This window comes from Lampetra fluviatilis, chromosome 54, assembly GCF_964198595.1.
Source record: "Lampetra fluviatilis chromosome 54, kcLamFluv1.1, whole genome shotgun sequence".
Lineage (NCBI taxonomy): Eukaryota > Metazoa > Chordata > Hyperoartia > Petromyzontiformes > Petromyzontidae > Lampetra > Lampetra fluviatilis.
This window is the reverse complement of record NC_136328.1, coordinates 71294-85629: the sequence shown is the minus strand read 5'-3', so window position 1 is coordinate 85629 and position 14336 is coordinate 71294. Positions and strand designations below refer to the sequence as shown.

The window sequence follows — 14336 nt, the reverse complement described above, 5'->3', positions numbered from 1 at the left end:
CCACATGTGGCTTGCACTGAATCAATGACGCACTCCCAGAACGCTGTGCTAGTTATAGTTTGTGTAAAACATTCCTTTGTTTCGATAAATGAAAGCTGTCGTGTCTGCTGATCTGCTTCATAGCATGGAGGTAATTTTAAGAGCACATGTGAAATGCATTTTTGGTACAGGTTTGTATTCGGTTACAAGTAGGAGCACATCTAGTAGATACATTCTCCACAACAACACTCATTCGAAATTTGCATGAAGTCTTATATGTTGGCGAACTAGGACAAGAAATGGTCCTTGCCGATTAACGTCTGGATGTTCACAACCATCGGTTGAAGCAAGCCTCGAACGCCTGCAGCCCCCTCACAACCATTTACGGCCTTGGGCCAGGAAAGTGATGAAAAAAATTGCACACGAACGACGCATCCACGCAAGCTCCCGATGCTCCGTTTTGAAGTTTTAAAATGAAACAACTTTGAATTGTATTATGTTTAGAATTAGATAATTGTATTTCTTCATTAACGCTTATATCATTTTACATCTGGAAGACTTCATTGAAAACGACATTTCGTGTGAATTTTCTCTAGTTAAGTAGATGGCCTTACTGGGGTTCGGTTCGATGCGGACTTTCACCTGGTTGGGTTCGCGGGGTGGAGATGAGGCGAGACAGAGCTGGCCGTGCCAGAAGACCGCCGTCTGCAGATCGATTCCAACGCGATCGAACGTCTGTCCCTGCTCCTCCGTCGTTCATGCAGGGGGCGCGTAGGTTTAAAGCGCCCCCTGCATGAAAGTGATATAAAGTGCAGGGTTCATCACAGAGAGATGAAGTGCGCTGATATAACAGTACTAGTGGGAAGTATCCGGCGTTGCCCGGGTGAAAAAGACACAGACATGAACTTAGACACACACATACAGACATTCGCTTCAGATACACACACATGGAGTTAAACACGCAAATCGACGTACACACATACAGCGACTCGAACACACACGTAGACTCGCACACACATGGACCTAAGCACACATGGCTTTATACACATCGACTAAGAGACACACACATGGACTCACACAGCAATCCCCGATGATGCCACAGCTCGAGCAATTCTCTCTGGCGAGCCTTTGCGAGGAGCAGTTTCAAAACAAAGGTCTTCCCAGTACTGGCAGGTGCATCAATGATACAAATGACTCGATTTGTAGTCTCAATGTCTTCCAAGATTTCCGTGTAGGCTTCTGTTTGTGCATCCATCAGCTTTGGTTAATTTTCCTAAATAAATGTGTAATATAGTAATTACGTCGGGAGACCACTTGACGGGCAGCACACTTTTATTAACACCCACTTAGCCACAATAACACGTGTAGCCAACTACAGCCTACGCTACGCGTTCCACCCGGCTACACACACACGGGCTCTCCGGCTCCGTAGCTTCCAGGGGAACTCACAGACCCACCCCGGCTGGGGTATGGGTCCCGACCACTGGGTCCCACAGCCGGCCCTCACAAGGACGTCCGGCCCCGGGTCCCACGGTCTCGCCTCTGAACCACACAGTGTCCCGGCCCTTACAAGGACAGCGGGGCTAGGGGTCTCAGGGCCCTATCTCTTCCTCCTCCGTCTTCTGTCTTCACTGGTTACCCACTCGCCGAGTGCTGCTGCACATCGCCCTATATAGTCCTCCGCTCCAGGGGGCGGGGCCTATGCGGACCGCGATGTGGACATCTGCCTGCGGACCGCGATGTAGCCACACCCGACACGCTCTCACACGATCCCTCCCCTTGTCAGCACGCACCACCACTACACCACGCGATGTAGCCACACCCGACGCGCTCTCACACGATCCCCCCCTGCCAGTGCGTACCGCCACTACAAATGTAAGAATCTGTCAAGCATAATAGCATATTTCACGTAGGATCTCTTGAGCAAGGGCATGCAGGTTGTCCCTGTAGGGTGTTGGTAGTCCCATAGACGAAGTATTTTCCAGCAATGGAGTGCAGTTTGTGTGCTGATTTCTTTTGGGATCTGAAAATTTCATTGTGAAATTTCCCATTTTTACGTAATATATAGAATACTAATGCTTTAACAAAATGGAGGAATTCACTTTTTATTGGAAAATCTAGCTATGAAAATGTAGCAAATTTCATGGTGAAATTTCTCACTTTAATTGTAATATATAGGCTACCTCGTCTAAACACAACCGAGGAATGCACTTTTTGTTTAAAAATACATCTGTAAAAATTCGTTCAATTTTAGCCAAAAACGGCAATTTCCTGTTTGGGATGTGAACATTTCATCGTGAAATTTTCCACTTTTAATCTAATACATAGCATACTAAGGCTAAATACAATGGAGAAATTAACTTTTGTCGACAAATAAGGCTGTGAAAGTTGGGCTTATTGAGCCTAAAATCGGCACAGTATGCCGATGAACTTTTTTATATTCGAAAATTTAATGCATTAAATTCCCCACTTTTTAACGTAATATATAGGCTACTCAGGCTATAAACACAACCAAGGAATGCACTTTTCGTTGAAAAATAAAGCCAGGAAAATTGGGCCAATTTTGCCAAAAAACGGCATCGGTTAGTATGGCGATTTTCTTTTTATGGACGTGAAAATGTCATCGTGAAATGTCGCCAGCAGTGTGCTGGAGAGCCAAGCCACGACATCTACAACGTGCTGCTCACAGCGAGAAGCACCCATGGAGGTCGTCACGGCACACGAGGGGGTGGGTGGCCAGCACCACGCCCGGCCGCCTTTGTCTCCCCAGTGCTAGTGATGTTGACACACTGCACCGGGGACTCGTTTGAGGCTGAGTCGACGTAGGGGAGGCTCAGGACCGGCTCAGAAAGTCGTCACTGGCGGTGTTGGCCACGAGCGGGAATGGAACTCGGCTGGTCGGTGCGGAGCGCAGCGTTCACCACGACACTGCCGCTCCCCTTCTGTCAACAAACTTGAACTCTGACCCAGCTCTCTGACGTCACAGCGCCGCGTGATCTCATCGGCGTCAAACGCAACGGGGAGGTGTGCCTCGCTAGTGACGTCATGTCACCTACCCCGACGACCGCGCTCTTGAGCGTGACGTCACCTGCGCTCGGCCGCTGCCGATATCTGTCCCAGTGCCAATCCTTATTTGGGCAAAGCCACGCCCGGTGACTGGCGGCTCATTAACATAATTTATTCGTGAAAGCTGTAGCGAGTTTCGAGCCGCTCATTGTGGGGAGGGGAGTGTCATCGTACACCGAAAGTGACGTCATGTCACCTGCTGCCGCGTGACGTCATGTCACCTGCTGCCGCGTGACGTCACGAGGGACCGGGAAGTTTCCGCTCGGCCCGTGCACTGAAATCCGAGGTGAGATTCTCATCGCGGTTGTGGTGATTGTGGTTGTTGTGGTGGTTGTTGTTGTGGTGGTTGTGGTGGTTGTTGTTTACCGAGGTAGCGCCTCGCTCTCTCTCTCGTAGGGATGTCAATTGAGTAGCAGCGAGCATGGAAGCGATGTCCACTTTGGAACTTTACAACGCAGGGCCTTGCCTCCTGCCCTCGCCTGGTCGCGTTTGCTTCAATTCTCTCGCTTATTCTTAGGTTTTTTCGGTAAAGTCACGTAAAAAAGTAAAATAAAATAAAAAATCACGACGTTTCGGAGGCAACACAAGCTTCCGTCTTCAGGTGGTACCGTCACAGCCACGACAGCTGTATCAAGTAAATGAGAGATTGCAGTAGCTACCACTCCGTTTATATAATGGTTGGAGAAGATCGTGGTGCAAGGGGCGCATTATTAATATGGTAAGGTGAGGCTTAAGACTAAGAATAGACTGCATAACAAAGGCTGAGCCTTTGTTGTGGAGAGGTGCGGTTTGTGACTCAACCTGTGGCAGGGATACCACCACTAAACATGGTAAAACTGTAATAGTTGTCTGTCAAATAAGATTGGCAAATAAGTGTAGTTAAATCTTTTTTGCGTGGTTGATAACATCTTTCCAATGATTACTAAGTTTGTACCCATCATCACGGTTGAAATTATGTCTGTGTTTGTATATTTGTATGGCTTCGTGCACAAACCTTTGATGGTAGCCAGGAGGCTTGCAGAGAACCTTGGTCTCGGAAAAGACAATTTCATGAGAGCCCACCGAGTTGTAGCAATGATCGGCAACGGCCGAAGAATCAGTTCTGCCGTGTTTCAGATCTGACTTGTGCTCGCGGACACGATCAGCAACATGACGTTTCGTTTCTCCAATGTAGCAATCACCACAAATGCAACTCAATTTGTAGACTCCAGGATACTGTAAGTCAGGAACGACATCCTTCACAGATGGAATCAAATAACGGATATTATGCACTGTACTGAATCGGACTTGGATCTTATGTTTGTTTAGAATTTTGGAGATCTTTTTGGTCACGCCTGCTATGTATGGCAACGTGATAGTTTTGGTTGGAGTTTCATGTGGCTGTTTCTGTATGGTGGGAGAAACAGCTTGGCGGATAGTGCGGTCAGAGTATCCGTTCATCCTGAGGGCCCGATGTACATGACTTAATTCACCGGCCAAGTGGTGTTGGTCAGAAATGCCATTGGCTCTGCGGTATAGCGTTTTGATGAGAGAATTCTTTTGAGAGGGATGGTGGTACTTGAAACCGGATTCCCACCACCACCCATCTCTCTGCCCCTTTCTCTACCCCCCTCTCTCTCTCTGCCCCCCTCTCTCTCTATTTAAGGCCTCGACACAGAGGCGTTGTTTCTGTGTGTGTCTCTGTGTGTCTCTGTGTGTCTCTGTGTGTCTCTGTGTGTCTCTCTGTCATCTCTCTCTGTGTGTCTATGTGTCATCTCTCTCTCTCTCTCTGCTTATGTGTCTGTCTATGTGTCTCCGTGTCTCTCTCTCAAATTGAGCAATCTTTGGAAGAACGTTATCAACCAGGTGGGCTGTTGACTGTTATGTTAGCCGACTCTCTGTGTTGTATTGCACTACATTTCTAAGTTTACTAGGTTTTTTTTCTCTTTCATTTGTACCTGATGATGATTGCTTGTGTTGCAATCGAAATGTCGTATGCTATTATTTTATTTATTTATTCTACGTGACTTTACCGAAAGAACCAAAGAGTTTCTTCTAGATTTGAAGCTTTCGTGACTGCAATGATTCATATTCTTAGGTTGTTTCGGTAAAGTCACGTAGGTAAAACATTAAAATTAATGAAAGTAAAATAATATAAAATAAAATAAAATATTTTATTTTATTTTACTTTCATTAATTTTAATGTTTTACCCACGTGACTTTACCGAAAGAGTTTCTTGCTTAAGTTTTAATTTCCCTTCACCTGGCTCGCTACTTTGTAACTTGTTTTGTTTTAAATATTCACACAGTTTTTTTTCATTTTTTACCAGGCCACGCCCGCTTGAGCTGCTGTACCGCTCTTGTTTTCAGAAGCGACCTGCCCACAACAACAATAACAACAAGGTGAGGCTCGTCAACAGCGTGGTGGTGTTCACTCTAGACGTGTGGTGGTGTTCACTCTAGACGTGTGGCGGTGTTCACTCTAGACACGTGGCGGTGTTCACTCTAGACACGTGGCGGTGTTCGCTCTAGACGTGTGGCGGTGTTCACTCTAGACACGTGGCGGTGTTCACTCTAGACGCGTGGCGGTGTTCGCTCTAGACGCGTGGCGGTGTTCACTCTAGACGCGTGGCGGTGTTCACTCTAGATGCGTGGCGGTGTTCGCTCTAGACGTGTGGCGGTGTTCGCTCTAGATGCGTGGCGGTGTTCGCTCTAGACGTGTGGCAGTGTTCGCTCTAGACGTGTGGCGGTGTTCGCTCTAGATGCGTGGTGGTGTTCACTCTGGACGCGTGGCGGTGTTCGCTCTAGATGCATGGCGGTGTTCGCTCTAGACGCGTGGCAGTGTTCGCTCTAGACGCGTGGCGGTGTTCGCTCTAGATGTGTGGCGGTGTTCGCTCTAGACGTGTGGCGGTGTTCGCTCTAGACGCGTGGCAGTGTTCGCTCTAGACGTGTGGCGGTGTTCACTTTAGACACGTGGCGGTGTTCACTCTAGACGCGTGGTGGTGTTCACTCTAGACGCGTGGCGATGTTCACTCTAGACGCGTGGTGGTGCTCACTTTAGACGCGTGGCGGTGTTCACTCTAGACGTGTGAAGGGGAAACCCGGGGATCGGGAAGGAAATCAACGCTGAGAGAGAGAGAGAGACACGCAGCATCGGCTGTGTTGGTTGATCCTCAATGAATTACTTGGTGGAGTGAGGAAGCATTAATACTGAGCAGGTGAAGGTGGCCAGGCGTGGGTCTGGACACACCACCACCTGTGAACCATGCCAGTGTGTGACAGTGGTGGAGCCAGTGGGGGTGGGGTGGCACGTGCCCCCCCAACGATCCGATCGAAATCCCTAATTTCGATAGGATCATTGGGGTTTATTAGTAACTAGCTTCACTACCCGGCTTTGCCTGGGACTTGGATTCTTGTCTTGGATTAAAACACGGCCTACATGGAGTGTTTGGTGGGGGGATGCGTGATGTCAGCAAGCATGCATTGTGTACAGTCTGGAAGCTACCCACATGCCATTTTTAAAGTTTGTTGCATGTCGGGAAGTATGCTAAAGATTTATAACAGACACATTCACAAATTTCCTTTTTTCATATATATATAACTCAGCGTTTTGCGACCCCCACCGCCACCGTGTGGCATATTATTACGTGCCAGGGACTCTAAGAGAACAACAGTCCGTGTCCATAATTGGCAATAAGTAATGGCAAAGCAGTTACAAGCGACTCGCAAAATTGTGCGCAGTTGCGTCTACAGTGTACACGACTTCCCTGAAGGCATCAACACCTTCAGTGAGCGCGATGGCAATCACACGCGTCGAATAAAAAGCAAGAGACAAGTCCTTAGTTACTAACAACTCCTTACTAACAACTCCTCTCTTACTAACAACTATCATTTTTCATTGCTGGAGGTGATACCCCCCCCCCCCACCTGAAAATCCTGACTCTGCCTCTGTGCGACAGTGTGAAGTTTGTATTTGCAGTAAAGTCTATTAACTCTATTGAGCACAGAGGTTATATCAAAACAGTAGTTTATTTTTGTTTTCCTCTGGAACTCTTTGTAAGAATGGAGTCAGGAAGTGATCACAGCACACACGTGCAGCAGCTAAAGTCGGAACTGTTCATCACAGCAATCAAGGACATCTGTGCCTGGCTTCACACCTCTAAGTTGCGATTGAACATTAATTTATGCATTTGTGCAGAACACAAATAGTATTATTTTCAACACCCTTTGCTATGTCAGCTGAATTTAGCTTTCATAAACGTTCATTTTGAAGCCAGACAGCTGAAATTGTGTGCTCGGAGTTTTGGGTTAACGTTCATTTTGAAGATACGAGTGCTTCCAGGCACGGTTATAACCATTTGCCCTCTCATTGTGTGCCATAACAGCCCATGTGATGAATTTGGGACACTTTTTTACTATATCATAAATATATGAATAACTATAGACGTGTAAGTCACGTGTGACTGTGTATATATGCATTCCTCTGTGCCTCGATACTGACGTGTAGATGGTGTGGATATTCTTTTTTTCTGTCTGCAGCTGTCGCTGCCTCTGCAGAATTGGGCTGATGGAGCAAAGGCACTCGGCGCGGCTCGGTGCAAAAAGGCATCAATGTGACCGGTGTGCATACAGCACGGATCGTCCTGAACATTTGACACGGCACTAGAGAACTCACACTGGAGAGAAACCCTTCAAGTGCAGTGTGTGTGGGAAGGCGTTTGCACAGTCATCTGCTCTTGTAGCACACCAGAGAACACACACGGGAGAAAACCCCTTCAAGTGCAGTGTGTGTGGGAAGGCGTTTGCATGGTCACCACATCTTCAAAGACACCAGAGAACACACAAGCATCAGAAGATCCACCAGGAGTGGAGTGTGAAATCAGCTTGTGAAAGTCAAAGTGCTGCAATGAGCCCATCGCTCATCAAACAAGAACCGGAAGAAAATCCCAGCTTGGACACTTTTAAAGGTAACGAGGTGAAATATGAAGAGGTGAATGTGAAATGTGAAGACGTGATGGTGAAGAGCAAAGAAGTGAAGGTAAAATGTGAAGATGAAGATTCAACTCCCAAATGGGACCTTCGCATCGATGGAGGCAACGTGAAGCAGGAGGAGAATTCTGACTGTGAGGCAGAGCGAGGCGACTCCCAGCAGTTTGTGGAAGTGGAGGTGTGGGTGGACTTCCTCCGAGACAATACAAAGTCAAATGGAGACCCGGGAGATGCGTAAGCCTTAGACCAGTGGTTCTTAACCTGGGTTCGATCGAACCCCAGGGGTTCGGTGAGTCAGTCTCAGGGGTTCGGCGGAGGTTAAGACACACACCTGACTCATGATTGTGCACCAGTAAAACATGTACCTATGTTTTGAATTTGAAAAAATATTTTATTTTTCCAATTAAGAAGGGTTCTGTGAATGCGCATATGAAACTGGTGGGGTTCAGTACCTCCAACAAGGTTAAGAACCACTGCCTTAGACGATGCCGCTCCAATAGATGCACCTTTGTCACAGGCCTCTAATGACAAGAATGTGAAGTTGAACACTCAGTTCCTAGGTTCAACCTGCAGGGTAAGAGCGGCCAGTCTTTGTGGACCTGTGTGATGGGTAGACCTCTAACCAGGAGCGAATGCCAATAAGCTCCCAAGCATTCAATGTTATCAATTGCATTTATATTGTGCTTGCTTAATTGCCTCGGCAATTCGTAGTTTTGTATCGTTTCTCGTCTCAAACACTCGAAGAGCATCCCCAAGTAGCAGCTGCCCCTGTGTGGCACAAGGTGGTGGCCCTGCACCGGCCTGCATGTGGACAAGAGCCTGTCAGTAGGGGGCAATGGTTGATGTGGCATCTCAGTTGTGGAGTTTGTAGGTAATGTTTAGAATTTTTATCAATTTTTACCCAGACACCAGCATGCAATGGCCGACTCGTTTTGAATGGTGCATTAGTATGTTGTACATACACTGTTAAGCAGACGGTGCGTATTTTTTTAAATTAGCTTCTTGTTAATGCAATGTAACCTAATGCAGTATATTTCAGTGCAGTAATTCAATTTTGTTAATATGCCTGTCACTAATTTTGAATGAATACTTGTCTGATTGTGTGCGTACATGTACCATTTTGTCTATAAGGGTCAAACATTGAATAAGTCATGTTAGGACACTGTGTGTTTTGGAAGTAACCTGTACAGATCACTCAGGTGAGACTCATTGTTCTTGTGATATAGGTCAAAGGGTACTTTTGTGTTTTCAGGAAGCATCTCCCTCTGGAGCAACTCATTGTCTTTGAAATAGGGAGCACACTCGGATCATTCATCAGTTACAAGGCAAACCACTCAAAAGTTACACGTAGAGGAGATACATTCTCAACAACACGAATTATAATTTTGTATTACGTGTTGACACATTTCGTCTAACTAGGACTAGAAATGCGCCTTACTGATTAACGTCTGGATGTTTGAAGCTATCGGTTGAAGCAAGCCCGGCTGCTGTTGAGACGCTGTGCACCAATAAGGGTCCACAGGTGGCTTGCACTGAATCAATGACGCGCTCCCAGAAGTCTGTTGCTATTTATAGTTTGTGTAAAACATTCATTTGTTTCGTGGAGAGATCGATAAATGAAAGATGTCGTGTCTGCTGATCTGTTTCATAGCAAGGAGGTCATTTTAAGAGCACATTTGAAATACATTTTTGGTACAGATTTGTATTTGGTTACAAGGCAGAGCACATCTAGTAGATGCATTCTCCACAACAACACTCATGAGAATTTTGCTTGATGTCTTATATGTTTGCGAACTAGGACAAGAAATGGTCCTTGCTGATTAACGTCTGGATGTTGACAACCATGGGGTGAAGCAAGCCTCACCGCCTGCGGTGCCCCTCAACCATTTACGGCCTTGGGCCAGGAAAGGCACAAAGAAAATTGCACACGAACGACGCATCCACGCAAACTCCCGATTCTCCGTTTTGAAGTTTTAAAATGAAACAACTTTGAATTGTATTATGTTTTGAATTTTATGATTGTGTTTCTTCATTAAAAGCTTATATCATTTTACATCTGGAAGACTTAATTGAAAACGACATTTCGTGTGAATTTTCTCTCGTCGTTAAGTAGATGGCCTTGCCGGGGATTCGGTTCGATGCGGACTTTCACCTGGTTGGGATCGCGGGATTGAGATGAGGCGACACAGAGCTGGCCGTGCCAGAAGACCGCCGTCTGCAGATCGATTCCAACGTGGTCGAACGTCTGTCCCTGCGCCTCCGTCGCTCATGCAGGAGGCGCGTAGGGTTATAGCGCCCCCTGAATGAAAACGACGGAAAGTGCAGCATTCATCACAGATTAATTCTAGGTTTGAAGCTTTCGTGACTGCAAGGATTCATATTCTTAGTTCTTTCTGTAAAGTCACGTAGGTAAAAAATGAAATCAAAATTAAGAATTTTAAGAAAGAACTAAGAATACAGATAGATAAAGTTGTGCGCTTATATAAAAGAGCATTGCCAGTGGGTTTTCAAAGTACCTTCGTGTTGCAGAAATCAATTTCGCGTGAGCCCACCGCATGACAATAATGCTCAGCTGTAGCTCACGTGACTTCTGCCGCGACAATGTCTGGATGTTTTCGCCTGAGGACGACCGCTCGTGTTGCGATCGAAACTTCGTCATTTATTTATTTTACCTACGTGACTTTACCGAAAGAACCAAAGAGTATGAAAGACGTCTTGTCTGCTGATGTTGTTCATGTCCGTGTACATCGATATCCCACATGGCTTACACTACACACCACACACAATGAAATAAATATAAACTAGAACGACTTCTGGGGATGGGCAAAGATCGAGGAATCTCTTTCAATGGAGCGAGTTCAGCGAGTTCGATTCAACATCTCTCTGTTCGCCTCTGTGTGTCTCTCTGCCTGTGTTTTTTAGTCTCTGTGTATTTCTCAGTCTCTGTTCCTCTTGTCTGTGTCTGTCCACCTGGTCTTGTCTGTGTGTGTGTCTATCAGCGTCTATCCAACCGTTGTCAACGATTGTCAGTAGCAGCAGGCGCCCGTTCAACTCCCACGGTTACATGCCACTCAAACTTGCTCCCAACACACAAAGATCGCCCGTATAGCCTGGCACCGGGGGGTGAGTGGGGGGTAAAGACACCTAGCCTCGCACCGTGGTGGTGATGATTTAACAAGCAGAGAGAGACACAGAGAGAGGGGGGTGAGTGGGGGTGGGTACAGACACCTAGCCTGGCACCGGGGGGGGGGTGAGTGGGGGGAGGTACAGGCACCTAGCCTGGCACCGTGGTGGTGATGATTTAACAAGCAGAGAGAGAGACACAGAGAGAGAGGGGGGTGAGTGGGGGGGGGAGGTACAGACACCTAGCCTGGCACCGGGGGGTGAGTGGGGGGGTACAGACACCTAGCCTGGCACCGCTGGTGATGATTACCTCCCGTGGCCACCAGTCCCTTCGCACTCACAAATGACTCCCCTGTTATTATTCGTAAGTGGGGTATGCGGGGGGGGGGGTGGTCTTCGTAAGTGGGGGTATGCGGGGGGGGTGGTGTTCGTAAGTGGGGGTATGCGGGGGGGTGGTGTTCGTAAGTGGGGGTTTGCGGGGGGGGGTGTTCGTAAGTGGGGGACCGCCCACCACCACGAGCGCGATGACGTCACCACACGTGGGCGCCCGCCAACCCGAGCGCGATGACGTCACCACGAACGGGGGCGCCCGCCAACCCGAGCGCGATGACGTCACCACACGGGGGCGCCCACCAACCCGAGCGCGATGACGTCATCACGCACGGGGGTGCCCCAACCAGCCCCCCCCCGCCCACGTGACCAGCCCCCCCCGCCCACGTGACCAGCTCCTCCCCATCTGCCCACGTTACCATTCCCTCCCCTACCCCGCCCACGTGACCAGCCCCCCCCCGTCCACGTGACCAGCCCCCCCCCCGCCCACGTTACCAGCCCCCCCCCGCCCACGTAACCAGCCCCTCCCCCCCCGCGCGATGACGTCACCACGCACGGGGGCGCCTATCTACCTGAGCGCGATGACGTCAGCACGCACGGGGGCGCCCACCAAACCGAGCGCGATGACGTCACCACGCACGGCTGCGCCCACCAACCCGAGCGCGATGACGTCACCACGCACGGGGGCGCCCACCAAACCGAGCGCGATGACGTCACCACGCACGGGGGCGCCCACCAAACCGAGCGCGATGACGTCAGCACGCACGGGGGCGCCCGCCAACCCGAGCACGATGACGTCAGCACGCACGGGGGCGCCCACGAACCCGAGCGCGATGATGTCACCACGCGCGTGGGCGCCCTAAACAACCCCTCCCCCTCCCCCAGCCCACGTGACCAGCCCCGCCCCTCCCCCAGCCCACGTGACCAGCCCCGCCCCTCCCCCAGCTCACGTGACCAGCCCCGCCCCTCCCCCTCTCCCAGCCCACGTGACCAGCGCCGCCCCTCCCCCAGCCCACGTGACCAGCCCCGCCCCTCCCCCAGCCCACGTGACCAGCCCCGCCCCCCTCCCCCAGCCCACGTGACCAGCCCCGCCCCTCCCCCAGCCCACGTGCCCAGCCCCGCCCCTCCCCCTCCCCCAGCCCACGTGACCAGCCCCGCCCCCTCCCCCAGCCCACGTGACCAGCCCCGCCCCTCCCCCTCCCCCAGCCCACGTGACCAGCCCCGCCCCTCCCCCAGCCCACGTGACCAGCCCCGCCCCTCCCCCAGCCCACGTGACCAGCCCCGCCCCCCTCCCCCAGCCCACGTGACCAGCCCCGCCCCTCCCCCTCCCCCAGCCCACGTGCCCAGCCCCGCCTCTCCCCCTCCCCCAGCCCACGTGACCAGCCCCGCCCCCTCCCCCAGCCCACGTGACCAGCCCCGCCCCCCTCCCCCAGCCCACGTGACCAGCCCCGCCCCTCCCCCAGCCCACGTGACCAGCCCCGCCCCTCCCCCTCCCCCAGCCCACGTGACCAGCCCCGCCCCTCCCCCAGCCCACGTGACCAGCCCCCCAACCACCCACGTGACCAGCCCCCCACCCCCCCCACCCACGTGACCAGCCCCTCCCCCCCACGTGACCAGCCCCGCCCCTCCCCCAGCCCACGTGACCAGCCCCGCCCCTCCCCCACCCACGTGACCAGCCCCCCCCCCACGCTGCTGCGGGTTGGCTGCAATGAAGCCGTGAAGACACCGAACAGTTCCACTGCTACAATTAGCGCGCTGAGGCGCTGCAGTTGCACTATGTGGCCACACGGTGGCGCTGCAGCAACCATGTTAAATTTCGATTTAAAGCTTTCGTGACTGCAGCAGGGATTCATCTTCTTTCTTCTTTCGGTAAAGTCGTCGCGTAGAAGGGAAGTAATAAAATAATATAAATAAAACATAATAAACGTCGTGAGAATTATTTTATTATGTTTTATTTTTATTATTTTATTACTTCCCTTCTACGTGACTTTACCGAAATAACCAAGAAGAAGCAACCATGTTGGTCAAGTTATTTCAGCGAATTTTCATTTTGCTTTTTGGTTCTTTCGGTAAAGTAACGTAGAAAGGAAATAAATTAAATAATAGAATAGGACGTTTCGATTGCAACACAAGCAATCGTCATCAGGTAGAAAACAAACAGTAAATCTTCTTGGTTCTTTCGGTAAAGTCACGTAGAAGGGAAATAATAAAATAATAAAAATTAAACATAATAAAATACAATTCTCACGACGTTTCCCTGTCCCCAGACGACCTGCTTGTCAGTTTTGATGTGGTTTTCTTATTCACCAAAGTTCCTGTACCTGACACCATCGCAATCATTGAAGACTTGGTTCATCAAAGCCTGAATGCTGGGGTACCCCCCCTGGTGAGACACTGCTTAACCAATACATACTTCACCTGGAATGGAACTTTCTACAAGAAAACTGAGGGCACCCCAATGGGCTCCCCCCTATCTCCGGTTGTAGCCAACGTCTTCATGGAGAAATTTGAGACTGACGCCATCCAGACTGCCACTCTACGCCCGACCTTGTGGAAGAGGTACGTAGATGACATTTTTGTCATCTGGCCACATGGCCGGCCTGCTCTAGACCAATTCCTCAACCACATAAATTCCATACACCCAGCCATCACACAGTGTACACACAGTGTACACACACACAGTGTACACACAATGTACACACACAGTGTACACAATGTACACACACACAGTGTACACACACACAGTGCACACACACACAGTGTACACACACACAGTGTACACGTGTGTGTACACACTGTCCATGTGTGTGTACACACTGTCCATGTGTGTGTACACACACAATAATGTCCACATTGTTGAGCTGAGCACA

At 49.9% G+C, this 14336-nt stretch overlaps 1 protein-coding gene and 1 long non-coding RNA gene across 2 annotated transcripts in view; both read left to right on the top strand.

Annotated features, from left to right (window-relative positions):
- Nucleotides 1-14336, top strand: part of LOC144949543 (uncharacterized) — a 59026-nt gene that overhangs the window by 12478 nt on the left and 32212 nt on the right. The window lies entirely within an intron of this gene.
- LOC144949545 (uncharacterized) lies at nt 3176-10061 on the top strand. The gene is made up of 3 exons (XR_013640286.1): nt 3176-3331; nt 5355-5427; nt 7564-10061. It is a non-coding gene; the product is annotated as an uncharacterized LOC144949545 (long non-coding RNA).